Below are 19,011 nucleotides of genomic sequence, written 5' to 3' on the forward strand. Positions count from 1 at the left end.
AAGCATTCTCAGTCAGAACCACTAACGTCAAGCTGGTGTTCCTCACTGAACACTGCCTCCTCCAGGTCAGGCAAGGGAATTTGGAAGCTGAATACGAAATTGTTGACCTCAGAAAACTTTGAGGAGCACAAAAGGGATTACACAGGTTGGAGAACCATGAAGCCGCTCTTTGAGTCTCCAGTGGACTGGTGGGAATCAGTCAAAGAGAATATCAAGAAGTTCTTTATCCTCAAAGGTGTGCAGAAGGTGTGAGAGAGAGGAGTGAGAAACTGTCCAAACTCCAGAAAAGTATGCAGAACCTATTTCTGCTGCAGACAATGAGGGTTGATGTCACAGAGGACCTACAGGAGGTGAAGGGCCAGCAGGTCTCGCTCTTTGCCTCGGAGGTTTCCAAGATAATCTTCCAGTCTGGTATCTGCTCTATGGAGTAGGACAAGAAGTGCTCATATTTCTTTTTCCAGAAGGTGCACAAGGAGAGCTCTGTGCTCAGTAGCCTGATGGTAGAAGATGGCTCGGTAATGTCATCTCAGTCTGACATCCTGAGAATCAGCAAATCCTTTTATGCCAGACTGTATGACTTGAAGCCCACTGGCAGTGCAGCCTCCCAGTTTTTCCTGTCGTCTGTCATGGAAGTTTTAGACGACAACAAGCAGGAGAGGCTGCACTAGCAGCTATCTCTGGACAAATCAACCAAGGCCCTCGAGTCCTTTCAAAAGAATAAAACTCCCGGAAGCAATTGCTTACTGGTCGAGTTCTATTCTGCTCTATGGGACTGGAAATGTGTGACAGTATGCTTCTGGCAGGTACCATGAGTGAATCCATTAAGAAAGGTATCATCACTCTCATCTACAAGCAGAATGGGGAGAAGCAGAACATCAGGAATTAGCAACCAATCTCATTGTTAAATGTGAATTACAAAATCTTGTCAAAGGCCACTGCCAACTTGGTCAGGTCTGATCTGGGATCAGTGATTCACCTCAATCTAACCTGCAATGTACCAGGCAAGAAGATCACTGAGATTCTCACGTTCCTCAGGAATACAATTTCCTGTGTGCAGGACAGGGTGGACACCTGTCTCATTGGCCTGGGCCGGGAGACAGCCTTTGACAGGATATCACTCATGTACAGGAGAAAGGTTCTCTCCAAAATGTGCTTTGCAGAGGCAATCTGTAATTGGATCTGACTGCTCCATGTCAACATTGTTCAAAGTTTGGGAGAAGATTTGTAGCTCGGGTGCTCGTTGTTGTGGTTCTGTTTGCCGAGCTGGGAATTTGTGTTGCAGACATTTCGTCCCCTGTCTAGGTGACATCCACAGTGCATGGGAGCCTCCTGTGAAGCACTTCTGTGGTGTTTCCTCCGGCCTTTATAGTGATTTGTATCAGCCACTTCCAGTTGTCAGTTCCAGCTGTCCGTTGCAGTGGCCGGTATATTGGGTCCAGGTCGATGTGCTTGTTGATTGAATCAGTGGATGAGTGCCATGCCTCTAGGAATTCCCTGGCTGTTCTCTGTTGAAAATGTGTTGCTGGTTAAAGCACAGCAGGTTAGGCAGCATCCAAGGAACAGGAAATTCGACATTTCGGGCCAGAGCCCTTCTGAAAGGCTCTGGCCCGAAACGTCGAATTTCCTGTTCCTTGGATGCTGCCTAACCTGCTGTACTTTAACCAGCAACACATTTTCAACTGTGATCTCCAGCATCTGCAGACCTCACTTTTTACTCCTGGCTGTTCTCTGTTTGGCTTGTCCGATAATAGTAGTGTTGTCCTAGTCGAACTCATGTTGCTTGTCATCTGAGTGTGTGGCTACTAAGGATAGCTGGTCATGTCGTTTCGTGGCTAGTTGCTGTTCATGGATGTGGATCATTAGCTGTCTTCCTGTTTGTCCTATGTAGTGTGTTGTGCAGTCCTTGCATGGGACTTTGTACACTACATTGGTTTTGCTCATTCTGGATATCGGGTCCTTCATCCTGGTGAGTTGTTGTCTGAGAGTGGCTGTTGGTTTGAATGCTGTTATGAGTCCTACAGGTCGCAGTAGTCTGGCTGTCAGTTCAGAAATGTTTTTGATGTATGGTAGTGTGGCTAGCCTTTTGGGTTGTGGCATGTCCTCATTCCGTTGTCTTTCCCTTAGGCATCTATTGATGAAATTGCGGAAGTATCCGTTTTTGGCGAATACATTGTATAGGTGTTCTTCTTCCTCTTTTTGCAGTTCTGGTGTACTGCAGTGTGTTGTGGCCCTTTTGAACAGTGTCTTGATGCAACTTCTTTTGGGTGTGTTGGGGTGGTTGCTTTCATTATTTAGGACTTGGTCTGTGTGTGTGGCTTTCCTGTATACCTTTGTGGTGAAATCTCTGTTCGGTGTTCTCTGTACCATCACGTCTAGGAATGAGAGTTCGTTGTCCTTTTCTTCCTCTCTAGTGGGTACAAAATCCCATTCAAGGACTGCACAAAACACTACATAGGACAAACAGGAAGACAGCTAACGATCCGTATCCATGAACATCAACTAGCCACGAAACGACATGACCAGCTATCCTAAGTAGCCACACACTCAGATGACAAGCAACATGAGTTTGACTGGGACAGCACTACTATTATTGGACAAGCCAAACAGAGAACAGCCGGGGAATTCCTAGAGGCATGGCACTCATCCACTGATTCAATCAACAAGCACATCGACCTGGACCCAATATATCGGCTACTGCAGCGGACAGCTGGAACTGACAACTGGAAGTGGCAGATACAAATCACTATAAATGCCGGAGGAAACATCACAGAAGCGCTCCACAGGAGGCTCCCAAGCACTGAGGATGTCACCTAGACAGGGAACAAAATGTCTGTCAACATTGTTATTATAGTTTCAGTTGATGGGTGGGAATCAGAAAGCTTTCCAATCAGATGTGGAGTCAGGTAGGGCTGCCCACTCTGTCTTGCTTTGTTTGTACCCGATATAGAGCCATTTGGCGTGTCCATCAGGAAGGATGCAAGTCTGAGAGGGATAAATATTCCTGGCAGCGGGGGCCTTAGGTTAAAATCTCCCTATATATGATTGATGTCACTGTTTTCTGCTTGGATTCACAGTCAGTGTACAGATTCCTGTGCATCTGCAACCAGTTTGAATAGGCCTCGAGGGGTCAAGGTAAATAGAAGCAAGAGTGAAGCCATGCTCTTTGGAAACTGATCTGACCAATCCTTTATCCCCTTTGCAATTGGAACAGACCACCTGAAGGTGCTGGGTATTTGGTTCAGAGGGGCTGGGGCATGTGCCAAGTCTTGAGAGGAGCATGTCACTAAGGTGAGGCAGAAACTGGACAAATGGGAGCACCGGTCACTCTCCATTGTGGGTTAAAGACTGATCATCAGGTGTGTTATATGCGGTGCAGGTCTGGCCTTTTCACCAAACCTGCGTCACCGCAGTCACCCAGGCCATCTTTCGCTTCATGTGGAGATCGAAATTAGACCGCATTTGAAGGAACGCCATGTACAAAGACCTGGACAAAGGGGGAGAAAACACAATGAGCATACCCTCACCCAGATCGCCACCTTTGTGTGTGGCTTTATCAAGCTCTGTGTGGATCCACTGTGCACAAATACCAAGTGTCACCACATACTGAGGTTTTGTCTGTTCCCGGTGTTGTGAAGGATGGGTCTGGCCTCGCTGTCACGGAATGCTCCAAGTAGTTGGACCGTTCTATATCACCTGTCCTTCATGGATAAATTTGTGGAAGAAAATACCTTTGACCACTAGTCCATCAGGAAGTGGTTAGGATGTAGTGTCCTTGAGACCCTTTGGGAAAAGGAGAGGGTGGATCACGTCGAATGGTTCCCTAGGCAAACCGTCAGTCATTGGGAGGAATGCCTCATTGCCAGAACTTTCAAACAGGTGCCAGGACATCACTTGGCTGGTGGTGAGAAGGGCTCTGCCTGTGAGATCTTTTATACATGCCCGGACTCTCTGCACCACTGCATGCTGCCCTCCAAGAGGCTGTGGAGGGGACAAAACTGAGACACATCACCTTCTGGAATGTGCCTATGCAAAGGAAGTCTGAAAAGGAATGCAGTAGTGTACGTTGACGTCCATCCCGAGCAGCTCCGTGATGTGGGATGCCGTGCTGTACAGTCTGTTACCCGGACGCACACCGAGACAAACATCAACTGTGCCTGGAAGACAATCAACTCCGTGAAAGACGATCTTTGCTCTGCCCGAAACTTGCTGATCTTCCAGATGAAGTTGATCCCAACTGGGTTTTGCAGACTGGCATACTCCAAGGTTGAGGTCTATATGCTGAGGGATGCTCTGAAGCTAGGGGCAGCCGCCACCAAGGTGCAGTGGGGAATGACCACTGTGTAAAGTCCTCCTGCCAAAGTATAATTGGGGTCCATTCAGTAACTGGGCCCCACTGATGCCTCAGCTAAGTACCAAGAGGTTGACTGTAAATATCGAGAATAGTGAACTTCAAAGACGTAACTTGTTCACTGTGAGTAAAGAGGGTATAAGTCTGAATGGCTCCATTAACTGTACGTGTACCAAAGCTTTACTTCCATGAATAAAGTATATATATTTGCAACAAATAAACAAAAATAAAAATTTACTGATAAAATATTCCTTATTAAAAACACCATGTAAGCACTCCTCAAGTTCCCACAATATTTACTCTCAATTTTGCTCTGTCTGACTGAGAAAGGATACTACCTACAACAAACTGTGTGTTTTAGTTGGGCTATTGGAATGTCTCCCCTCTCTAATGTAAAACTAACTCTCAGTCCACAAAGGTGGGTCTCCCTGTTCATGGCAGAATTGCTCTTGGATCTGCTTTGGTTGTTGCATAGTCTTCCGCCATGAGTCTTGTTGTAAGCCTTCACTGAGGGAGTGGCTTCCATTTTACTCCCACCATCTCCCCACTCCAACCTCCCCAATCCATCACCCCGGATCTTCCTGATTGTTCTGTGGCCTTTGGCCAATGGGGTCATGAACTGGCTTCAAAGTATCCAATGGTATCGTGTCAAGACCATTCACTGTTGCCCCCTGCTATGGAGGTGTAAAATGCAGTTCCTCAGGTACTGGCTGGAAGGCAAGGGGGCAGAAATTTTGATTCTTTTCCAAAACACAACCCTTGATTTGGTTGTAACTGGTTCCTCCTGAACTTTTATGACATCTTTAATCTTGGTTTCCACTGTTGCCAGTAATTGCTGGCTGCTATTTCATTTACTTTGTCCAATTTTCTGTCAGACCCAATGTCTCAGACTGTGGGTCAATTTAGAATTTCCAATTTTGGGCCCATGGTGTATGACCATGGAATCAAGGATCTTCAAGAAAGTGCAAGAGACAATTAAAACACTGTTGTACAGTAACTAGATAAATGATTAAAACATGATTGAACATAGAGTCATAGTAGTGCACGGAAACAAATCCATCAGTCCAACTCTTTGTGATCGAGCAAATATCCTAAATAAGTCCCTCTAAACCCTTCCCATTCATCTATCTGTCCAGGTGCCTTTTAAATGTTGTGATTGTACCAGCCTCCATCACTTCCTCTGACAGCTCCTTCCATACATGTGCCACCCTCTACATGAAGAAATTTGCCCCTTAGGTCCGTTTAAAACTTTTCCTCCTGCCTTACCTTAAAGTTACGCCCTCTACTTTAAGACTCCCCACCCCACTCCCTCCCCACAGTAAAGACCTAGTCTATTTACCCTGTCTATGCCCCTTATAAGTTTATCAGCCTTGATAAGGTCACCTCTCAGCCTCCAATGCTCCGGGAAAATGGCCCAGTCTATTCAGTTTCTCCCTACAAGTCAAGCCTTCCAACCCTGGCAACATCCTTGTAAATCTTTTCTGACCCTTTTCAAGTTTTACAACATCCTTCCTATGGCAGGGAGACCAGAATTGCACACAGTATTCCAAAAGTGGCCGAACCAATTTCCTGTACAGCAGCTTCATTGAGTACTCTTATACTCAATGCACTGACCTGCGCTGAAATATAAACCTGCACTCCAAGGTCTCTTTATTCAAGAACACACCCTAGGACCTTACAATTAAGTATATTAATCCTACCTTGCTTTTCCAAAATGTAGCACCTCACCTTTATCTAAATTAAGCTCCATCTGTCACTTCTCAGCTCATAGGCCCATCTTATCAAGATCCCCTTTACTCTTCATCCCCATCCACTAGACCTCCATCTGCAAACTTACTAACCTTATCTCCTACGATCACATCCAAATCATTTATATAAATGACAAAAGTAGTAGTGGACTCAGCAACAATCCTTGTGACACACTGCTGTTCACAAAGGAGAAAAATCACAGATTAGACAAGATTAAGGAGAAACTTCTGAACAATTGCACTCAGTGATTCAAAATCCTGCTGCTGACAAGGAATGAAGGAAACCAATTTGGAAGAGTAGAATGCACTTGTTTGCAGTGTGGAGCTTCAGGCGATTAGGAGAACCATAGCCACGTGTAACTGAGACACATTTAGGAATTCACAGACATTTACAGCAAAATGAAAGCCATTTAGCCCATTGTGTCCATGCTAGTTTAAAAACAAATCTGACTACCATCAATTCCATTTTCCAGCTTTGGACAAGAGTCCTGAAAGCTATTTAATTGAAAGTGAATATCTAATTGCAAGTGAATATCTAATTACTGCTTAAATATTATGAGAGTTTCTGACTCAACCATCATTTCAAACAATGAGTTCCAACTTCCCATCAAACTCTCCTCTTAGGTGTCTACCTCTTCCATTTAATCTATGCTTATTGGTTATTGATTCTTCTACAAATGGGAAAATGTCTTCCTATCCACACAATCTAGGCCACACATGGCCTTGAACCCCTTTCTTTGGTCCCATCTCAATCTTTAAACCTCCAAGGAAAACAACACCAGCTTACTTAACATGTCTTCAGAGCTCAAACCCTCCAATCAAAGCATCATCCTGTTAAATTTCCTTTATACCTTTCACCCTTCCTATGATATGTTGACCAGAACTACATGTGGCTATCTAGCTGTGGCCTAAGCAGAATTTTATAGAGTTCCAGCATCATCTCTCAGTTCTTCAATTCAATGTTTTACTGAATAAAGGCATATATCCCATTAAGTCTTCTAGCCACTTTGTCTACCTGCTCTTCTACCTTCAGGGATCTGTGGATACCCTCTGACCTTAAGTACTTCCTGGGGTTCGATCATTTGTTATGTGTTCCCTTGTTTTGTAGCACTCCGCATTACCTCATATGTTTCTACCTTAAATTGAATTTGCCTACCTGACCAGCCTGATGAGATCCTCCTGCTTTTTACAGTTAACTTTCTCAGCATTTACAAATCAAACTATTATTGTGACACTTTTTACAAGTGCTCTTCTAAAGCATTTGATAAGGTCCATTTGGTAGAATTGTCCAGAACAGGACAAGTTGGACCGAAGAGTCTGTTTCCATGTTGTACGTCTCTATGACTCTAAGTGTGAGGTAACACACTTTGGGAAGTCAAATGCAAGAGGAAAGCATACAATAAATAATGGAATCCTTAGAAGTACTGGAATGCAGAAAGATCTTGGGATGCAAGTCCATAGCTCCCTGAAAGTGGCAACCCAAGTGAATAAGATGGTAAAGAGGGCATATGGCATGCTTGCCTTCATTGGTTACTGAATATAAAATTTAGCAAGTCAAGTTGCAGCTGGGTAAATCTTTATTTTGGACATTTGGAGTGATGTATGCAATTCTGTTCATTACACTATTGGAAGGATGGGAAAGCTTTGGAGAGGGTGCAAAAGAGGTTAACCAGGATGTTGGATGGATTGTAACGTATTAGTTATAAGAAGAAATTGGACTAATCTGAATTGGTTTCGCTAGGGCATCAGCAGCTAAGGGATGATTTGACAGAAATATATGAAATTATGAAATGAGGGAGGTATGGATAAAGTGGATAGTCAGAGTCTTTTTCCCAGGGTGGAAATATCAAATACTCGGGGGTGTGGGTTTAAAGTGAGGAGAAAATGTTTCATGGAGATATGCAAGGCAACTGTTTTTTATGCAGAAGTTAGTAGCTGCCTGGACAGGGTAGAATGTTACCAGGGAAAGTGGTAGAAGCAGATATGATAGCAATGGTTAAGAGGCATTTAGACAGACTCATGAATAGTCAGACAATAATGGGATACAGACCATGTGCCTGCAGATGGTATTAGTTTAACATGGCAATACTGTCGGCTCAGAAATAGTAGGCGGAAGAGCCTGTTCTTGTGCTATATTGTTCAATATCCTACACTTCATTTACAAACTTCATGCTTATAATTTAGTCCAAATCATTGAAATACACTTCAACAGCTGGGCCCCAGCACCAAGCCCTGTGGAACCCCACTGGATACAGACGTCCAGTCATGGAAATAAAACAAAGAACTATTGATGCTGGAGATCTGAAACAAAAACAGCAATTCATGAGAAATGCAGCAGGTATGGTAGAATCTGTGGGAAGAAAACAGAGTTAATGTTTTGAATTTCGAGACTACTACTAACCTCTGCTTCTTGCCTTTCAACCAGTTTGGTATCCAGAATGCTACTTTGATCCCATGGATTCTTCCTTTCTTGATCAGTCGACTTTATCAAAAGCTTTGCTAAGTCCATGTAGATAATATCAATTGCCTTACGCTTATCAACAGTCCTGGTTGTTGCCTCAAAACATCTGATCTATTAAACCATCCTTTAACAATTCCTGTTGACTGTCCTTTATTAATTCATGTCTCTCCAAGTAGACATATATTCAGTCCATCAGAATTCTTCCTAATAATTATCCCACCACCCAGATTAGACCTGATTAGTCTATAATTTTCTGGTTTATCTCTTCCTCCCTTTATAAATAATGGGATGATATTGGCAGTCTCAAGTCCTTAGGCATCTTATCTGCTCTGGTGCTAATCCACTCATATTGATGTAAGGGGTTTCTTCTGCTCACAATATACATTGCAAATTATTGTATACCAATATTCCTGGTAAATCTTATGTGGGGACTCAATTGTCCATATGGATTTGGGGAATCAACTATTCAGTCTTTCCATTGCAAATTTTGCCCATTTTTAATGTGTTGGTCTGTATTTATCAGCTTCAATAGGCAAAGAAAACATTTCACCAACAACCGGCAACAAATTTTGGCTGAGCCAATGATGTCTATATTCTGTGAAAGAAGAAAAACACAAGTTAGCTCAATCTTTCTTTTCCCCAACTAGAAACAGAATTTAGTGCAGTATTTTTAAGAAGCAATCAAGTGGTCTGCATTGTCTTGGATGGTGTCAAGCTTCTTGAGTGTTGTTGAAACTGCATTCATCCAGGCACGTGGGAAGAATTCCATTGCATTCTTGATTTTCCATTTTAACAACACCGGAGGTTCGGTATTGAATTGTTGGGCTGAAGGGCCTGTTTCCACACTGAAGGAATTCTAATTCTAATTCATACCTTTTTTGGATGTTGACTTCTGGTATTTTGTGGTATACAATAGTGGGTAAGGATTGTTGGAGATGGCTCACTGCCACCAATCCTCTACAGTCTTTGATTTGTCTTGGGCCTATCTAGTAATTTGTATTTCAGGATAAAACAATATAGTGTATCTATAGAAGATGCACTGTCTTGGGTACAAGCAGTCTTATTGTACAAATGTGGATAGATTAGAAATACAAGATGTGGCCAAAATGTAAAAGTTAAAAGAAAGATATATGGATAAATCTCTGAATTGTTGTTGAAGAGCAGGTAAGTGAAATGATTGAGCTGACAGTGGAAATGAATGGGAGCTTTTGATGTGATATTTGACCAGTCACTCTCCATATCTTTCATTTTGCAGATTGGTTAACATTCTTATTTCTAATTCCTTTCGACTGTAATTGAATTCCAACATTCTTGGTGAGAGAGAATCTTTTTTGTTGTCCTGTATCCTTTTTTAATTAATCTGCAACAGAGGATGATTAAAAGGTGGTTCATTGACTGTGACCTTCATACCACACTAACGCTTAAACTCAGGCTTGTATGCAGGAGAACGTTCATTTCTGAAGCACAATCCAGTAGAGTTGTAATTGGCTTCTTAACCTCTTACTTTGTCCTTCAAAGGAGAAAACATGTTTGCAGTTCGAGACATAATCCACAGAAGAGTGGTTTGCTGTTGGAGAGGGGTGTCAACCCCTTTTTATCTTTGCAGTCACAAGAGATCATAGACCAGTTTGTCTGCAATTTCTTTGGCACTTTTAGGTGCTCCAGTCCATCAGTCCCACACAGAACTTTTGCCAGCTTCTTGCTAACTTTACAGCTGTGTTTATTTTATAGCAGTCACCCTTGGAAAAGCACATTTTGGAATCAAGGGTGAAAAATGCCTGTTGTATTTTGGGTTTCTGAACCATTGTTGTAACGCATCTATATGCCATTGTTTTTGTCTTTTTGGTGTTCATCCTCAATCTGTGTTCTAAACTTCTAGATTTTATTTGATCTACAATGTTTTGTAGAGACTCTTCTGATTCTGAGGGTAGCCCTGTATTGTCAGCATTGTACAAGTTTCATTTGTTCTTGCCTCCAGTTTTTGTTGCTACAAGTACATTGGAATCTTTAAATTTTCATTTTCTGTCGAATAATTTTTGGTGACAGCCTCACTTCACAAGACACATATCTGACTGTCCTTCTTCTAGCCTGATGCTTGCTATAATGGTGCTATTACAGACTCTGAATAAATCTCGCATCTTTACTGTCAATGTTATATTCAGCAACACGGCTATTAACTTTGGTGATAAGCAAAATTGAACACTTTTGCATAGTCAATTAAGTATACATAAATAATCTTGCTTACTTCTAGGTTAATTGAAGATCATTCTTATGTGAAGTATTCCTCTCTGGTGCCTACTCCAGTGCCTAAATGATGCTTCAAAATGTTATTATTTCTTTCTATAATGATTTTAAAGATCAATTTAACAAAATGACTCATTACGCTCAACATGCAAAAGGTACTGCACTCTGTAGCTCTAGGGTACATATAAAACTTAACAAATAATGATGCTACTTGGAATGTGTCCTTTAGTGTACATTTGATCACAAATTTTTGTAATCTTCGAGGTAGTTTTGTTTCAGCTAGGCCACTGATTTCTGAGAATTGTAATTACAGCTTTCTACTTGTGATACTTTTTCTGAAAAAATTTGGGAGAATGATTGAACAGCAACGTAGCATCTTTCACAACCTCTGAATATTTAACCATGAATGGACTACTTTTGAAAGGTACTGTTGGGAAGTGCGGCAGCAGGATTTCACACAATAAGATCACACAATTGACAATTGGATAAATTGGCAGATAATCTATTTTAATAATGCTTTTGGAGAATAAGTATTAGACAGTATGCAAGAGAGAATGTTTTTGTTGCTTTTCAAATAGTACCATTAAATTTTTTGTATTCAACTAAAATATTTCTGTTTAATCGCTAATCCTAAACAACTGCACACTAAAAATGACAGTGCATCACTGATTCAATGGCATTAATCTATTATGAATTTAAGTTAATAGAGTGAGAGTTAAAATCTACATCCTCAGTGCATGCCTCTACATTGGTGAGACTTGAGAGCTATATGCTGACAGGAGAAAAGGTTGAATAATTTCCGCATTCACCATCTTAGACATGTGCTCAGCTCTTCTAAATTGGGGAGTCAGAACGCCAACTTACGGAACGGTTCAAAGAACACCTCTGGGACACACACACATCCAACAACCCCACTGCCCTGTGGCTGACCACTTCAACTCCCCCCCTCACCACTGACATGCAAGTCCTGGGCCTCTTCCATCACCAAATCCAAGCCACCCAACGTCTGGTGGAGGAATACTTCATCTTCCACCTGGGACCCTCCAACCACATGACATTAATGTTGATTTCACAAGTTTCCAAATCTATCCCTCCAACCTTATCTCAGATCCAACTCTCCAACTCAACTCTGCCCTCTTGAACTATCCTACCTGTCCATCTTCCTTCTCACCTATCTGTTCCACCCTCCGCTCTGATCTATCACCATCAACCCCTACCTTCATCTACCTATTGCCTTACAAGGTACCTTCCACCAGCCCCACCCCTCTCCCATTTACCTTTTAGCCCCCTTGCTCCCTCCATTATTGATCAAGGACTTATGCTGGAAATGTGAACTCTCCTGCCTGACCTGCTGTGATTTTCCAGTGCCACACTTATTTACTATGCGTTCAGCATCGCCTGCTAACATCAGCAACTCAAGATCTTGTTAATTCCAACAGCATTCTCTCATTCCTTAACTAACAATGTCTGTGTGAGTGTGGCCATGTTCACTGGAATGATGAAAGCCTAAACAGCCTCTGTTCAGAAAACAAAATACTGGCTCATGATGTCCCTAGTGTCTGTGCTGCTAAGTGATTACCTGACAGTAAGAAATGAAGATGGTGAATATTGACACCGTAAACTCCAATGCCCTTCACCCCTAGATGTTTATAGTTTGAAAAGACATAGGAAGAGATGAGTTGAAGCAAAAGACTTAGCTGCCTAAGAAGAGGTCCCAGAGAAAATTAGTCCACTGAACTGTAGATCTTCTTAGCCCACTGCTTTCTAATACAGCAAACAAGGCACCAGTTGCCTTGGCAGAGTGGGGCTCCTGAACCATACCCACATGATGCGTAACACAGAATAGATGACACCACAATAATAAAAAAAATTAAAAACTGTTGGTCCCAGAAATTTAATCACAAACAGAAAGTGCTGAAGAATGTCAGCAATCTTTTTGAAAAAACTTGAAAATTTTCAAAAATGAATCTGCTTCTCCCTCTATAGATGGTGTCAGATCTGTTAAGTTTCTTCAATGCTTTCAATTGGTGTTGACTACAAAGCATTTTCTCACATGACAGAGGATTACCACAGGGATTTGAACCCTTAGCTTTCAGACCCAGAAAAGAGAGAGCAATTAAAGTCATGCAGTTGCCGTCGGTTTATGCAGAAGAAGTCTGCATGACAAGTTTATCAAATTTTTTTCTGCATTTAATCCTGGAATGCAGAACTAAAATTTATTCTTGATGGAAGTGCTTTCCAAATTGGACAGAAGCATCATGTGGAGTATTTGCTACTAGATGCACACATCTTTCTGAAAAGATGTGAACCTAACCATTATTTAATGTCTTTTTCAATTCACATTAAGAGTTACCAAAGTTTAGAATTAAAAGGCAAAGAAAATTTGAACTTGTGCTGTTCTAATTAGATTGAAGAATTACTTTGATCCATTATTGGGCATCCCTATATATTTAATATTTTATTCCAATGATTTATATTATGGATATCTGACCTGATTGTTGGTAAATTACTGTTGAAAAATGTGATGCTGGAAAAACGCAGCAGGCCAGGCAGCATCCGAGGAGCAGAGAATCGATGTTTCGGGCATGAGCCCTTCTTCAGGAATGAGGCTGGTGTGCCAGGCGGGCTGAGATAAAAGGTAGGGTGGGAGGGGATTGGGGGAGGGGTGCTGGGAACACATTTGTGGAAGGAGGTGAGGGTGAGGGTGATAAGCTGGAGAGGGGATGGGGGCGGAGAGGTCGGGAAGAAGATTGCAGGTCAAGAGGGCGGTGCTGAATCCGGGGGTTGGGACTGAGATAAGGCGGGGGGAGGGGAAATGAGGAAGCTGGAGAAATCTACATTCATCCCGTGTGGTTGGAGGGTTCCTAAGTGGAAGATGAGGCACTCCTCCTCCATGCGTCGTGTCGCCATGGTCTGGCGATGGAGGAGGCCAAGGGCCTGCATGTCCTTGGCGGAGTGGGAGGGGGAGTTAAAGTTTTCAGGCACGGGACAGTTGGCTTGTTTGGTGCGGGTGTCCCAGAGGTGTCCTCTGAAATGTTCCACAAGTAGGCGGCCTGTCTCCCCAATGTAGAGGAGGCAGACCCCACCACCAGGGATATATTTCCCTCCCCACCCCTATCAGCGTTCCGGAGAGACCACTCCCTCCGCGACTCCCTCGTCAGGTCCACATCCCCACCAACCCAACCTCCACTCCCAGCACCTTCCCCTGCAACTGCAAGAAATGCAAAACTTGCGCCCACCTCACCCAGCTCACCTCCCTCCAAGACCCTAATGGATCCTTCTATATCTGTCACAAATTCACCTGCACCTCCACACACATCATTTACTGTATCCGTTGCACCCGATGTGGTGACCCCGCCTGTTGTTAAATTACTGTTTTGGTTTTGTGTATTGTGAGTGTTTTCAGTTCGGTTCTTGAGTTCCAGTCACCTTTCTAGCCATGCAGCAAACACTGAGAGAACATAGTACAGTCCTCATTGCAGGGTGGTCAACAATCATGATGTGAGGAGTGACATTAATAAATAATCACGGATAAAAAATTGCAGAATCTTAACTGAAGGCTACTTGTCAGCTGAATTTGTGCATGAATCTTCCACCCTTCTGATTTTGCAATTTGAATAATCAATTATTGTTTTGCATAATAACTTTTATTTCCAGTTAAGAATACAAGCTTATTTCAAGGCATCATCAAGTAAAAGCTGATAGTTAGTGGCAAATGACTGCCTTTCACATTTAAATGATTGACTGCCATTTAATGCACAAGCAATAACCTTCATTATCGCACCTAAAATCATTATGGCAGCACCATTACACCAATGGGTTTATTGGCGTGTAAGAATAAAAACCCATTACCTTTTGCTCAGGGTAAATGTGATGGACTGCACTTTTCCAGTAATCCCTCATCCTGAGAACAAACTTTAATGAAAAGGCCACTTTCACAATCCTCATCTGTTCCAATCATGGAGTAGGAAGGTCATACCTGTAATGTTTAAGTTTGAAAATCATCAATAATCATTTCTAATGGATGTGTTTGAAGATGCTTAATAATTGCAAAGCTTAAAATTTGATTAACCTCAAAAACTAAAGATTGATGTCTGGCCTATGACCATTCCTACTCATCAGGGAGGTGAAGGCCAAGTGGTATTATTACATGGAGATTAACGTCCCTTGTGTTGTCTGGCACCATCATCGTGCCAAACGAGACACACTTTGAGCAGGTCTAACAACTCACGACTGGGCATCCAAGAGGTGCTTTAGGCCATCAACAGCAGAACTGTATTCCAGCAAAATCTGTAACCTCATGGCCCAGCATATCCCCCACTCCACCATTACCATCAAGACAAGGGATCAACCCTTGTTCCGTGGAAAGTGCAAAAGTCATGCCAGGAACAGCACCAGGCATACCTGAAAATGAGATGTCAATCTGATGAAGCTACCAAACAGGATGACTTGCATGCCAAACTGCAAAAACAGTAAGTGATAGACAGAGCTAAATGATCCCACAACTAACAGATCACATTTAAGCCTTGCAGTCCTGCCACATCCAGTCTTGAAGAGTAGTGCATGATCAAACAATTCACTGGAAGAGGAGGCTTCACAAATATCCCTATCCTCAATGATGGAAGAGCCCAGCATATCAGGTGCAAAAGGTAAGGCTGAAGCTTTCACAGCAAGCTTCAGCCGGAAGTGCCAACATCTTAGTCTCCTCCAATGGCCAGGAGAAGGTGAGGACTGCAGGTGCTGGAGATCAGAGTCAAAATGTGTGGTGCTGGAAAAGCACAGCCAGTAAGGCAGCATCCGAGGAGCAGGAGAGTCAACATTTTAAGCATAAGCTTTTCTTCATTCCTGATGGACTCACCATATAAACACAATGGCTACAAGAGCAAGTCAGAGGTTAGGAATACTGCAGTGATTAATTCATCTTCTGACTGCCTAAAGCCTGCCCACTATCTGCAAGGCACAGGTCAGCAGTGTGATTGAATACTCCCCACTTGCCTGTATAAGTGCAGGTCCAATAATACTCAATAAGCTAGGGACTTTCTGGGACAAAGCGGTCCTCTTGAATTCCATTACGTTCACAAGCATTCACTCCTTCCATCATTGACGCTCAGTAGCAGCAGTGTACACAATCTACAAGAGGCTCTGCAGAAATTCACCAAAGATCCTCAGACAGTACATTCTAAACCCATAATCGCTTCCATCTTGAAGGACAGGGTCAACAAATATATGGGAACTGTATGGTTCTGGTTTGCGATCAGGAATATGCTGCTTATTAGGTGGTTTGAACCACCCCCAGATTACAGAGGATCCTTGATTATCTAGCATTTGTTTAGCTGACATAGGATTACCTGGCAAGATTGCGAGGTCCTGATGCTTGGCTAAACTATGTTATCCGGCTTTCAATTAACCAAATGAAATATTCCCTGCCCATGTCCTTTGGATAATCAAGGTTCCTCTGTACAGGGTTAAAGGCAGGATTCTTGGCAGTGTGAAGAAACAGAGGGATCTTGAGGTCCACATCCATAGATTCTTCAAAGTTGTTACCCAAGCTGATAGGGTTGTTAAGAAGTCGTATGATGTGTTGGCTTTCATTAGCAGGGGAATTAAGTTTAAGAGCTGTGAGGTTACGCTGCAGCTCCATAAAGTCCTGGTTAGACAACACTTGGAATATTATGTTTAGTTCTGGTTGCCTCATTATAGCAAAGATGTGGAAGCTTTAGAGAAGGTGCAGAGGAGATTTACCAGGATGCTACTTGGACTGGAGGGCTTAACCTTTGAAGAAAGGTTGAGGGAGCGAGGGCTTTTCTCATTGCAGCGAAGGAGGATAAAAGGTGACTTGATAGAGGTTTACAAGATAATGAAAAGCATAGATAGAGTGGGTAGCCAGAGACTTATTCCCAGGGTGGAAATGGCTATCATGATGGGGAGAAATTTTAAGGCATTTGGAGGAAGGTTTTGGGGAGATGTCAGAGGTAGATTCTTTACACAAAGAGTGGTAGGTGCATGGAATGTACTGCCAGCAGTGGTCATAGAATCAGGCACATTAGGGACATTTAAGCGACTCTTGGATAGGCATATGGATGATAGCAAAAGGTTGGGTACATCGATTAGTTTGATCTTAGAGTGGGATAAAAGGTTGGCACAATATCGAGGGCTGAAGAACCTCTGAACTGTTTTATGTTGTAAACTAAACAGCAGTTTTAATCACTGAAAACTTGTAACAGGCTTCCTACCCTTGGAATTCCTGTACTTGTCACCTCCTGCCTTCACCTCCCCGTTAGCTAGGTTGAAAACTTTGTTGTCTTGAAAGTTTAAGCTCACCACTGGGGAAAATGTAGTTTTGAAGCATGGCTGACTTCCCACTTGCCATACCTGTTGCCTCGATGAAGACTTCGAACTGTACAGGCTTTCAGTCTCAGTTGAGACCCCAGTGCAGTAGGACATATATTGGTTTTATTTGGTGAGTACTTGGTATTCCTTGCTTTTTGGTGGTTTGCAGACTGTTTTTCACCTCAGGACATGTCTGAGGCCTTGTGGTGTCAGTCAAGTTGGTGTTTTCAGTGGCTGTCAGTTCTTAGGTCTGCTGATCGTGGTCGATCTGTTGGTTCCCCTGGTAAGGAACAGGCTTGTGTCGGTAGTTTCAGAATTGCTGTTGGGATCCCTCTTCTGGAGATAGTTGTGCAGATAGATCTCAGGGAGATAGGTCTCTGGAAATAGCTACTGGAATTTTTCTGGGGCTCTCTGTTATGAACGCCTCCGGCATATAGCCGCGAGGGGATTGCTTTTGGAGAGATTGCTGTTTGGGATCCCTCTGTGGAGATAGCTTTTGGGGTGGCTGCCTGAGGTGAGATTGGGGCCTGCAATAATACTAATTGTGGGTCTCTTATCTTCATACCAAATCTGCGTTTGCCAATGTGTTACAGGTGCTCTCTTTGAAGTCAGTGGGTCTCCTGATAGATAAGAGTACACGTGAATGTATTTGGTTGAAGTTGAATGTCTTGTATCTGTGTAGGCTCCAAAATGTCTGGGATAATTAGCCTGAGGTGTAAAAGTTAGCTTCAGTCTAGAATTTTACGTCTGATTGATTGTTTTCTTAGGGTGGAGGTATAAATTATAATTCCAGGCTGAACAGTGGTTCTAAGCAGCTATCTCTGTGTCAGTGTATTTTTCCCAGAGCTGTGCCTAGCTGCCCCCTTTATTTTTAAAAGTTTTGGAAGTTCTGCATTTTGGTCCAGTATTTTGGATGATGGACATTTTTGCTCAATCCTACAGAACACCATCAACTTCAAGTTCTCCTCCAAGCCACTCACCATCCTGACTTGGAAGTATATCGCTGTTCCTTCACTGTCACTGCATCAAGACCCTGGAATTCCCTCCTTAATTGCCTTGTGGGTGAATCCACAACAGGTCGACTGCAGCAGTTCAAGAAGGCAGCTCACCATCACCTTCTCAAGGACAAATAGGGACTGACAATAAATGTTGGCCAACCAGTGAGGTCCACACCTCACAACTGAGTTAAAACAAGAGAACTTAGAATCAAAATCTAACAGCACAGAAGGAGGTCATTCGACCCATTATTACTGTGGTGGTTGTTTTGCAGGAGCTATCTATTTCACTTTCCCCATTTTCTCCAAAAGCCTGCTTGCCTCTCTGAGACTTTGTCAGTGGTGTTGGCATGGAATTTCTGCTCAATACTGTTAGTATCTTTCAGTACAATCATGATGCGCAGGTCTGCACATACCACTGGAATCCACGAGTGGTTTGCTGAGAATCATCTGTTTCTCCAGCAAGGAAGTCAATCATGCGCCATCTGAGACTTGGCATCAATAAGAAGTCTTTTGGTGGCATTTCAATCTTAATCATATGGAAGAACATAAACATGTAAGACTTAAGGCTTTCCAAATCCCTCAGTCCAACCAGGTTTATTGGAGAGCTGTAGGTGATCAATCTAGCTCACATGAGCACAACGACTTTAATGTGACTGATGCATTTTTGTGTCCTCAACCCCTCTGTATTCTGGAACTTATCCTCTAGGTTCAGAAGCCAGAGTCATATTGCTACATTATTAGCAATTGATATGGCTTTGTGTGGGGAATGGTGTATCTACCAAACTTGATCGAGTTTTTTGAAGAGGAGACAAAGATGATTGAGAAGTGCAGGTCAATGGATGTTGTCTTCAGCAAGGCCTTTGTCAAGGTCCATCATTGCAG

This window comes from Hemiscyllium ocellatum, chromosome 6 (assembly GCF_020745735.1).
Source record: "Hemiscyllium ocellatum isolate sHemOce1 chromosome 6, sHemOce1.pat.X.cur, whole genome shotgun sequence".
In the NCBI taxonomy this organism is placed as follows: Eukaryota; Metazoa; Chordata; class Chondrichthyes; order Orectolobiformes; family Hemiscylliidae; genus Hemiscyllium; species Hemiscyllium ocellatum.